General features: G+C 39.9%; 2 long non-coding RNA genes across 2 annotated transcripts; both read right to left on the bottom strand.

Annotated features, from left to right (window-relative positions):
- Window positions 1-252: 252 nt before the first annotated feature.
- Window positions 253-5,068, bottom strand: LOC137287582 (uncharacterized). Its single transcript, XR_010957042.1, has 3 exons — window positions 4,980-5,068; window positions 2,511-2,610; window positions 253-423 (listed from the first exon to the last, which is right to left on the bottom strand). It is a non-coding gene; the product is annotated as an uncharacterized lncRNA (long non-coding RNA).
- Window positions 5,069-10,663: 5,595 nt separating this feature from the next.
- On the bottom strand, window positions 10,664-12,473 carry LOC137287581 (uncharacterized). Its single transcript, XR_010957041.1, has 3 exons — window positions 12,431-12,473; window positions 12,050-12,156; window positions 10,664-10,784 (listed from the first exon to the last, which is right to left on the bottom strand). It is a non-coding gene; the product is annotated as an uncharacterized lncRNA (long non-coding RNA).
- Window positions 12,474-13,989: the final 1,516 nt, after the last annotated feature.

The raw sequence follows: 13,989 nt of genomic DNA, 5'->3' as shown, positions 1-13,989 counted from the left end.
TGTTTCATTGCTTTCCCATTATAACCTGTGAAGATCTGGATTAGAATTGATCTTCAGCAACCCATTCTTGTTGTAGTGACTGAAGGATTGGGAGGTCAAGCTTGTTGACTTGGTGGACACATGTCATCCTATGTCATCATATGTTGACACATGTCATCCCAAATGCAGAGATGGATCCTCATGCTGTTGATCACTGTGTCTAGACTTGGTGTCAAGTCTAGACTTTATTATATACAGACTACCACATTCATCTTCAATGTTTACAAAGCTTTATTAAAAGCAGGTTTAGTTCCGGAATAGACACTACATGGGTTGGAGTGTGGAGTTGCTTGTAGATGCTCCAGGACAGCTGAAAAACGCTAAGCGGAGATACACCTCCAGTTTTCCCAGTCCACAGTGAAGGCAGTAGATTCCTGCCCACCTCTGAAACATTGGAAGAAAGAGAATCAAGGATGGTGAGAGATGATAGTAGGTTGCTGACAGCATGTATTGGTGCTGTAGAAATTATATACTTGAAAAAACAGTTTGACCGAAAACTTTGATAGAGCCTCTGTAGCTCTCCATTTCAGCTCTCCATGATTACTATACAGTTCCATCAAACGACCATGGTTTCTTGTACCCATTAGTTTCTTGTACCCATTGGTTTGTGTCAGAAGGAAGGGATTGTCTTTGATCTTGTTTCTAGTAGAAACATTGGAAGAAAGAGAATCAAGGATGGTGAGAGATGATAGTAAGTTGCTGACAGCAGTATTGGTGCTGTAGAAATTATATACTTGAAAAAACAGTTTGACCGAAAACTTTGATAGAGCCTCTGTAGCTCTCCATTTCAGCTCTCCGTGATTACTATACAGTTCCATCAAACGACCATGGTTTCTTGTACCCATTGGTTTGTGTCAGTATGACTGTGTTGGTCAACTTGATAACGCTAGGTAAGCATGACCTACCCAGGTCACACTGTATCTGTCAAATCTTGGTAAATTTTAATATTTGTATATTAGGGACATCAACTGGCAGGACAATATGAGTGGAGTGAGTGTTAAACACTATAGTAGCGATACTGAACTCGGTCATCTTTATATACTCCTGGGTACCTATTCAGATGAAGTTTTGAAATAAACAGTGTTCCACAGGGAACTGTGTGACGACAGAAATAGCAAATCAGAGAACCTTCCCGACCGCTGATCTTACACCATAATGTAGAGGTACTTGGTTACAGTGATGAGACTTTGCCACAATATCAACCAATCTCAGAGCCTGGTAACCCGCTGATCTTTTACCGTGAGCAATATGTACCGGGGACAAACGCGAGACATTGTGAAAGTAGCAGCCAATCACAGATCCTGGCTAGAGTTTTCTGATAAGTTACGGCATTGACGAGGGTTACCAAAAACAGACAAGGAAGGGATTGTCTTTGATCTTGTTTCAAGTACATTTAAAGAATTAGTTTGATTGTGAAGGTATGTTAAGTAATGATGTAGCTCGGAGATGTCACAGTGTGTGCATTAAAGGTTTATGTTAAATCATGTTTCTCTTTCACTATGTATCAAAACAATTATAGACTTTTGTAGCGTTTGATATCGGTTGTTATTGACCTGAGTAAAACATTAAAAATAAAGCTCGGTCGATATTGTTTTACTCGGGTCTGTGAAACCGATACTGACGTCTACAAGAGTATAATTATATACAAGAGTCTATATTGTCAGTTTGAGGTGTTGAGATTATCATGAAAGCAACTAACGAGTGGACAGTTCATATTGTGATACCAAATCACAACACGTGTACTGTATATTGTTGAAAACTTGTCAGGCAAGTTTGTATCCGGACTGGTAATTTTATAAAACTACCTGTCGGTTTGTCTGCCTTGAAATCTTTGGAGTTTTAAACACTGACGTTATAAAATATTAAAAGTTTCAACTAGTCGAACAAATCCTTCACAACAGGGGGTGATACGTCAAAGTCAGTATTCCAGTACTTACAGTCGGCGATGTAGGAGTTGGCTTAGATGTTCCACGTCACAGACGGGCCACAGAATTATAGGGCACGGACACACCCTTGTTCTTGTACCAGAAGCAATATAACTATATACTCACCGACAGTCTCTGATGCTGGAGTTGTCGTATATGTTCCCATTGGCTTTACAGATGGGCCACGGGCGGTGGGGTAGCCTAGTGGTTAAAGCGTTCGCTCGTCACGCCGAAGACCCGGGTTCGATTCCTCACATGGGTACAATGAGTGAAGCTCATTTTCTGGTGTCCCCCGCCGTGATGTTGCTGGAATATTGCTAAAACGGCGTCAAACTAACTCACTCACTACAGATGGGCCACAGAATTCTAGGGCACGGACACAGCCTTGTCCTTGTACCAGAAGCAATATAACTATATACTCACCGACAGTCTCTGATGCAGGAGTTGTCGTAGATGTTCCCATTGGCGTCACAGATGGGCCACAGAATTCTAGGGCACGGACACCCCCTTGTTCTTGTACCAGAAGCAATATAACTATATACTCACCGACAGTCTCTGATGCAGGAGTTGCCATAGATGTTCCCATTGGCGTCACAGACGGGCCGCAGATGATACGGGCATGTGCACGATCTTGACAAAGAATTAGCTTAAACAAAAAGCATGGCCTAAGGAAACATCAGGGATGTGTAAATTAGGGTTAAACGCCACCTTGAAAATGATAGCACTGATATAACGACGTGCATGCGTGTGTATGTGACCACTTCTACCTTTCTGGTCGTAATCCAGAACCACCACCTTCCGTCCCCAGACATACACTCTATCCACTAGAGCAAATGGCGTGTAGCTTAGAAAAACATTTGAATATATACAAAGCTAACCTCATTGTACATTGCATAGAATACCAAATATAACCAATCGTGAGTGAGTTAAGTCTTACGCCGCTTTGAGCAATATTCCTGCAATATCACAGCGGGTGACACCGGAAGTGGGCTTCACACATTGTACCCACATGGGAAATCGAACCCGGGTCTTGGGTCAGCCTAAGTAAACTTAGTCTCAGTATTTAGTCTGTCTCACAGTCCGTGAAGCACATTATTTTGCCTAATGCCCGTAGCCTTTGAGCGACCTTTGACGGTCCAATCAAACCCGAGAAGGCCGGACGGATTTAACCAATCGGACAACGGCTACTGTTTAGGGTTTGATGGGACTTCGCCAGTCACTGACACATTCGTAACTACTCGTCTCTTTCCATGACCTACAAGAAGACGCCATCCGGCTTGTCAGAATGACACGAGTAGTTACGAATGTCACTGACACTGATGCCTCAATAAACGAAAAAACACATGAAACACAGGTATTTATGTTACGACATGCTCGTCCTCTAATATATAGATTTACTATTATGGAACTACCACTTGCGCGTTGTTGTGCTCCCACTTGGACATTGCTAAAAGCGGCCTAAAACCATATTCACTCACTCATTCAATCGTGAAACATGTTACACGTTGTTAAACCTTCTCACGCAGAGATGACAAGATACCTCTCTGAGACTTTTGACAGGGGAATCAGCTATATTAGTGTAACAAATATTGTAACTACGTATAATCGTATATGTACGAATATTTAAAGGTGACATGTAACGTAAAACAAAACTTTGCAGATTCTGGTACCTTTCGGTATGCACTTACCGAAACAAATCATAAAAAAAATGCCAATTCAACCTGTAAAGTTGAAAAAAAAAACACCATGAAAGAAAAGCCCGCAAAAACGGAGTTCAAACGTTTCACTAAATTCCCCCCTGCGTTGGGGGAAAAACTGGTTTCAACAGCTGTGCTGCGCTGCGTCCATAACGCATGCGCAGCGAATAAGTTCGTGGAGCTTGAAACAGTATGCATGCCCAGCGTCTTAGGTCGTGAGCAGTAGGTTAATCTTGGTTGTGTACACAAACAAGTAAATAATCTACTCTTTACGTAAAAAAACTTGTTGATTGTGGTAAGCAGTCTGTGTCACAGAGAAAACTCAGCGTCTGGTTTATTGACACCTATATGTCTGTCTGCCTGTCTGCTGAAGACAACATGCAATACACAGTTTCAATCATTGACCACGTGCAATTTGAACTTAGCACCTATCAGACTATACGACATAAAGAAAATAAGTTGATTTATGACGCGTGATTTATGTGTCCCGTGTCTGCCACATTATGTAATTAGGCACGTGTGATACACATGACATTTTTTTTATGTCTGTGGGTTGCAAACAAACTACATTCATTTTTTTCGGATGACTGGATCTGACGGAAACTGGTGCAAACTCTTGTCAGTTTCAAGTCCTGCTTTGTACTTGGACAGATTCCAGCCACGCAGTAGTTTACCATCTCTACTGACATGATATTTGATTGGATCGAGCGCAAATTCAGAGAACATGTATTTTCCAAACTCAACATCTCTATATACATTCTTCATGGATAACGACTTCTTTTCGTGTATATGATTTTGTTTGACAACAGTATGTGAATCCATACTGAAACGACGCATCAAGTACACAAAAAGAAGTTGTTATCCATAAAGAATCTTACTTTCTTGTGACTGGCTATACTTCTAAAATGCCCATCAAACAGATCATCTTTCTGTACACACAATGAACCCTCAGCATATCAGCAAATGAAACAGGCAATCGGAAGCCGTCGTTACACTGACTGGGTTCGGTCTCCCCAGGGCTTCGTTTCGGGGGAAGTGAGCCGAAGTACAAAATATTGCACTTTCGAATCGCTATTGTACGCTTATAATTTTGTTTATTTGTTTTTTTTCAAAAGCAGCAATGCATAATATATGTCATGAATAAGTGATAAATGTGTTTTAATTATGCTTGATTTTTTGGTTGCATGTGACCTTTAAACGATCTCCTTTGACCTTGTGCTGCAAGGTCGTGAACGGTTGTTAGTTTATGCCGCACTTACAATGTTACATTCGCGAACACGGGTATATTATCTCGACGAAAACACAAACGCATGCTTACCACACACAAATGTTGCCACCAACAGGAGAACAACCGCTGTCTTCATCATGTTCAGTCGTGTGCGTGTTTCCTCTCTGTGACGACGGATGGCTGGAGAGTACGCTCCTCCCAGGTGCCATATATACCCATATATACACTCGCAAGCGTTGGTGGACCATTCACCTGATGACCGGATCATGACCATGAGGATCATTATCAACATGAATTAATTGAGCTGACATTTGTTGTCAGGCAACTACTGACCACTTTGGCTGGCATATATTGCACGTTACACCTATCATATTGCAATATTCGCTTCACAGATATTTATTTTCACCCAATTCTTTATTGATTGATTGACCTGGCATTTATTTTCAGACACTTACTGCCTACTTTGGCTGGCATATATTGCACGTTAGTTTAGTTTACACGTATTTTATTCACAATTGGGGACAAGTTCTTTCAACTTATAAAACCCGTTCAACTTATAAAAACCCCTCCAAAGATACTTACAATCACTTATTACACCACAAGAAGTTATTAGAAACAGAAAGATTGACGGACAACAGAAGGAAATGTTATATTACAAACGGTGTATAGAGAGAAGACTACTGGAATCGTTTAGATTTGCATATGCATTGATGTGCATTTTTAAATATAATTTCATTTTTAAGATTTGTCAGATCTGCAATGCCGTTTAAATTAACAGATAATGTAATCACAAAATTACTACCACATACATCTTGACCAGCTTTAAGCGTGACCTTTCTATGTTGACTGTATAAAGAACATTCTAAGAAATAGTGATGAACAATTTCGCACTGGTTTCCACGTGCACAGGATGGATTGCACGTTGTACTTATCGTATTGCAATGTTCGCTTTTATTTCGCAGATATTTATTTTAACCATAGATTTTTAAACATAGATTTAAAATGTATATAATTTGAAATTGATATGTACAGGGTATGATACTTAAGAAAATAAACCTAGCAAAGCAGAGAAAGTGAATGAGAGGCAAACGGGCAAAATTCGGGCAGTGGAAGAAATGTCTATGTGAAAGGTGAGAAAAAGTTTAAAAAGTTCATTAATAAAAAATAGCTTTAGACTTTGTCAGACAAACCTGTGAAAACTGTCTTCTTTTGGCTTACATTGTAAAAGTTTGAGGTCATTGCAAAGTGAGCACTGATCAATAAAGGCATGTGCTTCAGTAATACAGATTAACAGATTACTTTGATTACCCGCCTATGTTTAACCCTTTGTTATGTTTCGTATTTATAAATAAATTGAAGTAGAATGTTTTTTGTGTATTGATGACGTGATCAGGGTATATGACACTAGATGTGGATTAAAGCGTCAGATTCTAAAATCGGGTGCAGGTAAGCAGATAATGAAAGTAAACTCGAAAACATCTAATGCTGAAGTTTTTACGAAAGGAAAAATCATATCAGCTGAAGAAATATGCTATTAAAGTCACTATGCCTGTCCATGAATGATGCATATGAAAGGAGAAAGTCTTTGTTGAATTTGTGTATACAGACACTACCACATTTATAAACTGTAATTTATATGAGTTCTTCATAATGAATCAAGGACTGATTGACTGATTTAATCGGAACTGGACAATGGACAGTGATTTTAACAGCGATTTCTTATAATTACAGTAAAGCTGTTTTTCGTTTCTATTTTCACTCCGTGCCTGATACTGAGACAACCCCTGTTTATGTGTTGGTGATATTTCGTTTATCGTTAACTTTGTTAATGGCGGTATCTACCGGCCGGTTTAGTGAGAAATGATTGTTGAAGTGGCACTTTGACGTCAGTTTGATTGCAGGGAGATTGCACTCACATACTCACATAGAACACTTGTGTCAGCTCCCCACTGAGCAAAAAATAAAGTGTTTTACTTGCTGTCTTTATACTCGAACGTTGTTTAAGAGAATTAAAGAAGAGGCAAAACTGACTGAGTCACTATGAACACAACACCAAAACCAACGATGATTACTACTACTACTACTACTACTACTACTACTACTACTACTACTACTACTACTACTACTACTACTACTACTACTACTACTACTACTACTACTACCACCACCACCACCACCACTACTACTACTACTACTGTCACCCTTTACAAAGGTGTCTCTTGTTATTTTCTGTTTTCAAACCTAGACTCAAACTGCCGTGTTGTAATATGTTTTGTTTCGAACGTAAACCAAACTGTTAGAGAATTCAAAGTCAAGAAAATCTTCCCGGAGGGAGTGCACTCCACATCCTCCTATCTTTAAATTTCAAGTTTTAGACTGTCTATTGAACCGGTTTCTCATAATTTCTTTAACAGTCCATGGACAACATAATTTTCTCTTCTGTCCAACCCTTTCTGTAACGGTAAAACATAAAATGAAACAATTCCAAATTATCCCCCGGGTTCGAATCCGAATCTCCCATCTCACTGGGGGTTTCTGTCAAAATTATATATTGTTACGAGAGTGTGTTTTCTGTAATGTATATAATCATTGATTAAGTGATAGTTATCATTGGGTCACAAAGTTTAGAGTGCTCCGCTGTTCTGGAATGTTCTCGACTGTGTGTCGTATATATAGAAGATGGTTGTTGCCTAGTAGGGCTGGGGCGAGTAACCAGGATACCCGTGACGGGTGGGTAATGAGTTGAACTCGGTTACCCGTGTCAATACCCGGACCGGCTTTTATCACGTGATTAGTCAGTGAAGAATTAATTAAATGGTGGGTTTTTGTCATAACTTGATTTACAAGAGATTGTTCGGTCTTTGTTGTCTTATATTTGACAGAACGTGCACTGAAAACTCACAAGATATAAACTGTCGACAACTATGCTTGTCACGTGTTACATAGGCTGCAAGTAGTTAAGGTTTACACGTAGCAGACCAAGGAACGCAGATATCCACCTCATATAGAGTCTGAAGAGAAGAGAACGTTTATATACCTTATTCAATATTATCCTGTTATCAGGTTCAACAGAATGGTAAATTAACATAACTGGTTTGCAGACGAAACTTTACTATGTTGCATGGAAAGTGGTGCCTCCTATGTAACCTTGATGTGATTGGTTGCCTTTGTAAAGGGGTACGAGAAATAATGCCCCGATGTATTGCGTGATGTGATTGGTTAACGGGAAAATGTGCACACATGACTGCTCTGGCCTCATATCACCGTTGAATGTCATAAACAGGCTTGAATCAGTCGTCAATATTCCCCGCAAATGTTATGTACTTTTCATGAATATGCCAACTAGAATGACGATGTCAAATGAATGTTATTCTTAACGCTGATCTAACGAAACCATACATATATAAACTATTCCTATGCTAGCATGATTGCATCATCAACAGACTGCCTGACTGATTCCATGTTTTCATGTACATCAGTAATGTTGATACAAGAGTGGTATTATTGGTTTATGTCAGTAGATTAATGAATAACCACAAAGTGGAAGGAAAGTATTGATTTGTTTGAAAGTTTTGCTTCAGAAAAGACTTCCACCAATTTCAGAATTTCAGTCAAAGTAAAACTTGTTGCCATGGAAATGCAAAAAAAAAAAAAAAAAAAAAAAAAAAAAGAAAAAAAAAGCATTTTGTTCACTTATCTATGTGTCAAGTCTGGCGACGAAACATTAAACGGCTTAAAGTTCTGCTCCGGAAAAGACTAATTTGCACATACGGACGGACGCACGGACGGAGTCCAAATAATACTCCCCGCAAAAGTCTTTGTGGTAAGTAACAATGCTGCAATAGGCGACTGTTATTAAATTCAGTCAAAAAAGGTTACAGTCTTAGAAAGTGTTTTCCATTATTTTTTTATTGCTTTTGACGACAGCAATGTCAGTATCAGTTCTGACAAAGTATCTATCTATATATAGAAGTGATATCAATGTAAATAAAAGATAATAAATTTTTCGAATGTATATAAAAGATAAATAAATTATTCGATAAACAGGAGTGTGAATCTGATGTCAGCATTGTTTTCTGTGTTTAAACCATTTGTAGTTCAGATGTTTCCACATCGATGACGTGCCCTCTCCTTTGTGCTACACTGAGCACGAAATGCATTTTGGCTTTGTGCCTCATCTAAACTACAGTGTTTATCCACAGGACGCCCTTAATATCAGCTGTTACTGGTGAAAGGGAGTAACTCCCAGTTAGTGTTATAACGGGTACACGGGTCAGGTCGGTTAATAGGAAGTCGAGTATCTAGGTAGGAAATTTGGACCCGCCCAAGCCCTATTGTTTGGTGGGACATGGAACTCACACGGACTTACACTCGGACGTTTTATTTGGACTTCTGCAGCTGCCTATCATCGTCTGTCTGTCAACATTGATTGTCTGCCTTTGGCTACATCACCATCGTTTGACACAGTCTGCCTGGCTACTGACTTTGTAAACAGGCTTCATTTAGCATTCCACGATTCTGGTGAGTTGATGTTTTATATACTGGACAAAAATAGTTGGGGATATATGTAAATTTTGAAATTATGAACAATGATCTATTTATTCATTGACACACTGATGAAATATCAATCAGAAAAATACCAATGTCTTTAACTTATTTTCTCCAGTGTATCTGTGAACCATTACCTTAGACTCAACTGCAAAATCTGTATTGTGATTCATTGCAGTTTGCTCATTGTTTGCCCAACATATTATTGAATATTTTAGACTATTTGCTGGTTCAGAGGGGAGTTCTTATACCTTTTGTCACGGGCAATTTGTTAACCGTAACAATGTTTCAAGGGACAAAGGCACCCCCGTGTATTTTTGAAACATAAAATTTCTTGGAGTGATCACATTGGAAAAACATGACATTTTCTGACCAGCATGATCTTTTCACACGTAAAAAAAACGACAAAATGACCGGGATCCATGTTGATTTTACGATGGTAATGTCTCATTTGAGAAACAACAACAAGAAAGGCCACTGATTTTCATACAAAATCATGTCTGTACTAGTATGGCTCCAAAATGTTTAATGTTGAATTCATTGGTGAATGTGAACATTCCAAGTGCCATTTTGCGCATCTAAGGTGATTTAAGGTCAACTCCGAGTGTAACCTCCATGTACTGTAACTCAGCCAGAACTCTCCTCCTCATACCTCCTGTCAGTCTCCTGATCCTCTGCATGGACAGTCAAAGTCAGCCCTGGAGCAATGCAATTTCCACCTGGGCCAAGTTCTATGCTGGTTAATCCCCTTGTTGCACACGACAACCAATCATGACAACCGCAAAGGGTTAAGATCAGGGTTTATTCAGTCGTGAGATATGGCACAGGGCGCTTAACTAAGTTCTTTGTGTAAACATAGTAAAGTTTGATGAGTAAGTATAATTTTTGTTCAGTCATATAGCAATCTTCTTATGTTTTATTTACTCTTCGTGAACGAATACACGTAATAAAACGATTGCCATGGTCAATTTCTGTTTACACATGTCTTGGAAAAGCTGTACCTAATGTATTTGTGTGAACAACAATGAAGAACAAAACGGTCACTTATGTCGAGTCCCTGCCGCTTGCCATTCAGACCTAGTGTGACCCTCCACACCATCTTTACGTTATATACCCGTGGACTGTCAAGGAGGAAAGAATGACCGAGATGCTCTAGAAAAACAAATGAAAAAGGACACACTCACATTTTAGCAAAGCTTTATTTAACGGCAGAAATAATTCCGGAATAGACGTGGTTAGGAGTGTTGAGTTGCTTGCAGTTGGACCGGGACGGCTCCGGGAAGTTGTGCGGGTACACACCTCTGGTTTACCCTGTCCACCGTGAAGGCATTCGATTCCTCCCCACCCCTGAAACACAGGAAGGAAGTGAAATGTTGGAGAGAGAGAGAGTGGTAATGTTAACTCACGAGAGATTGCCGTAGTCTTATTGAAGATATTGTGCATTATTAGAAATTCAGTTTTAATCAAATAATTACATACGCTACAAAACAGTTACAGTCGCTGAAACTGTTCCTTATTAATGTTCTTAACTCAACTATATTATCTTTATCAGGTTCAGTATCATCAAATGACCATCTCTGGCTAGTCTCCATCGAACACGTTGATACATAGCTGTTTGTTGGTCAGCTAAGTAATCCAAGCGTTGGGTAACCACGGCCTGTCCAGGTAGCATTGTTAATATCCAATCTTCTATGTAGCTCTATCATTTGTATGTTAGGAACTTCAACTTGCGTAATAATATTACTGGAGTGTGTGACTGCGGAACACCGTATACCCGTGAAGATCCGGGTTAGAATTGATCTTCAGCTAGCATACATGTCGCAAGAGGCGACTAATGAGAGCGGATGGTCAGACTCGCATACTTGGTTGACACATGTCAGCGTATCCTAGTTGCGTAGATCGATGCTCATGCATTGATCACTGATTTGACGGGTCCAGACTCGAGTATTTACAAAACCCGCCATGTATTTTGAATATTACCCAGTGTAGCGTTAAACAACCAACCAACCAGCCAGCCAGCCAGCCAGCCAACCAACCAACCAACCAACCAACCAAGCTACAACCAACCAACCAACTAAACACGGTAGTAACAATTTATGACATTGCGCTGCCGGTGGATACTGAAGCTCAAGTGGCGAGGGCAGTTGGGTATTCTAGTGGTTAAAGCGTTCGCTCGTCACGCCGAAGACCAGGGTTCGATTCCCCACATGGGGACAATGTGTTAAGCCCATGTTTGATGTCACCGTCGTGATACTGCTGGAATATTGCTAAAATCGGCGTAACACCAAACTCACCCAAGTGGTGACATTACTGGAGACGTTCATCCGTTGATCTTGTAATAGATGCAATAGGTATCAGGTTTCAGTTCAATGTAATATCCATTAAAAACTAGGGATATTGGATCTGCAAGATTCCTAAAGGAAAACAGATGATTTATTTAATTCCATTCCTTTGGAAATGTTTTAACTGTATGGAAATATGATACTTCTTCTCTTATGCATTGGCTAGTGTGCTCGCAAAATGGAATATCCCCTTCGTTTTTTAATGGTATACTATCAGTCGGCCCTGGTCATCCGCTGATCTTATACCAGAAACAATACGCATATACTTACCAACAGTCTCTGACACAGGAGTTGTGGTACCAGTTCCCATTGGCGTCACAGACGGGCCACAGAATCGCTGGGCATAGACACCCTCTTGGCAAAGAAGTTCCTTAATCCTCTCAATGCTATCGTCGAACCCATTCGACAGGAGTGCAGGATAATGACATCTCCAAATAAAACTTGCAATAATTATCCTAATATAAAATGCATCCGGCTGTCAATCGAGCAGTTCAGTTAAATTCAATAAAATTTACTTTATTTATGTTTGTCTTGCAATTAATATCTGTACGTTTGAAATTGTCTGGATATTTTTTGATAATAATGTTTATTTTTCTATCTAGTATTAATGGGCTGAATATTTGTTCAGTTGTTCCTTATTTAGTGACACACCGACTGTTTGAAATCACCCACCCTCTTCTCAGCGCCTTATGCTGAAATTAATTCAGCAGGCTAAAGGTTAACCAAATAGACCGCGCTCAAACAAATCTGAGATGTGTCAAATAGGGTTAAACATTACCGTCAAAATAATAGCACTGATATAAGGACGTGCATGTGTGTATGTGACCACATCTACCTTTCTGGTCGTAATTAGGCGGGGATCGAACCACCACCTCCCGTCCCCAGACATACACTCAATCCACTAGACCAAATAAAATGTAGCTTAGAAAACATGGACACGCACACATGTAAAATCCTTCAGTGACAGTGCATTGCATGGAATTCGACATTATACAGAGCAAGAAAACCTACATAAGTTTTTGTTACATGTTCAAGGTTCGCGATAACCTCAACTTCTCTTCTGACGTATCTCCCTCAACCATCAAATGCTTTTCTTTGTTGGTCAGTTTGTAATAAAACCGTACTATAAAGATGTGGACAAGATATATAGGTAGGTAGGTAGGTAGGTAGTAGAATAGGTAATAGCCATCTTCCCAGAGTACTGGCTTCGAACCTGCCTGGCCAGCTCCGGGCTAGTGACCATGTCGAACTCCATACACGTATACCTCAGGTGGATGTTTGTGACCTCTCGACATCTGATCAACAGATATAATATCATGTGCGGTAACATGCTGGATCTATTTACCGTCATGAATGATATATTTCCATTTCCAAAATGGCCGAATGTAGCACGTTATATTTGCGACCTTCTCAGTAAAGTTCAAAATCTAGAACCTTTACTGGGTTGAGTCCCATCCGGGATTCTAATCCCGAGTTCGAGAGTGTGGGTTGAAAATCCCGGATGAGACTCAACCCAATAAAATCACTAGAATCTGTAATTTACTGAGAAAGTGTAATCCCAATATAACATGCACTGCTGTTTACTACTTAATCGTATCTGGGGCCTTCTCACGTCGGGATTTCTCAAAGCGATGAGCTGACACATCGTGAGACATGGCAAGCGTCGTTAAACCCAGCTCATTCAGAAATGACTGATAATTGCTGTAAGGTGATATGTATTCTTTAAAAGAGCATTACAGAATATTCCAACGACCTAAAATGTAAGAATAGTTGTAACGACATCCTTTGTTTACGTTTTGTGAGGATGTCAATAGCTGTTATTTGGCGCCAAACTTTCTAGGACTTGCCCTACAATGAAGAACGATTGATACATGTGGTCTCACATTGGGCAAGTGAGTTTGATCAAATTGCCCCCGTTCACCAGGTGAAAAAAGTCATGTGACTAAAAACCATCTATAGCGCAGCGTCCTGTGAGCAGCTCGTCAGATAGATACTTGGTGGTAATTGAATGAACTGTTATTATTACCTTGTTAAAACACAAATGTATGCTTACCACACACACATGTTGCCACCAGCAGCAGAACAACCGCTGTCTTCATCATGTTCAGTCGCAGTGCGTACTTTCTGTCTGTGAGTATGCAAGATGATGGAGGGTAGAGAGGGGAGGCCCTATCTGCCTTTTATACACTCACGTGTCTTATTAACCTCAT

This window comes from Haliotis asinina, chromosome 6, assembly GCF_037392515.1.
Source record: "Haliotis asinina isolate JCU_RB_2024 chromosome 6, JCU_Hal_asi_v2, whole genome shotgun sequence".
NCBI lineage: Eukaryota > Metazoa > Mollusca > Gastropoda > Lepetellida > Haliotidae > Haliotis > Haliotis asinina.
The sequence above is the reverse complement of the archived record's forward strand: the minus strand, read 5'-3'. Positions and strand labels throughout refer to the sequence as shown.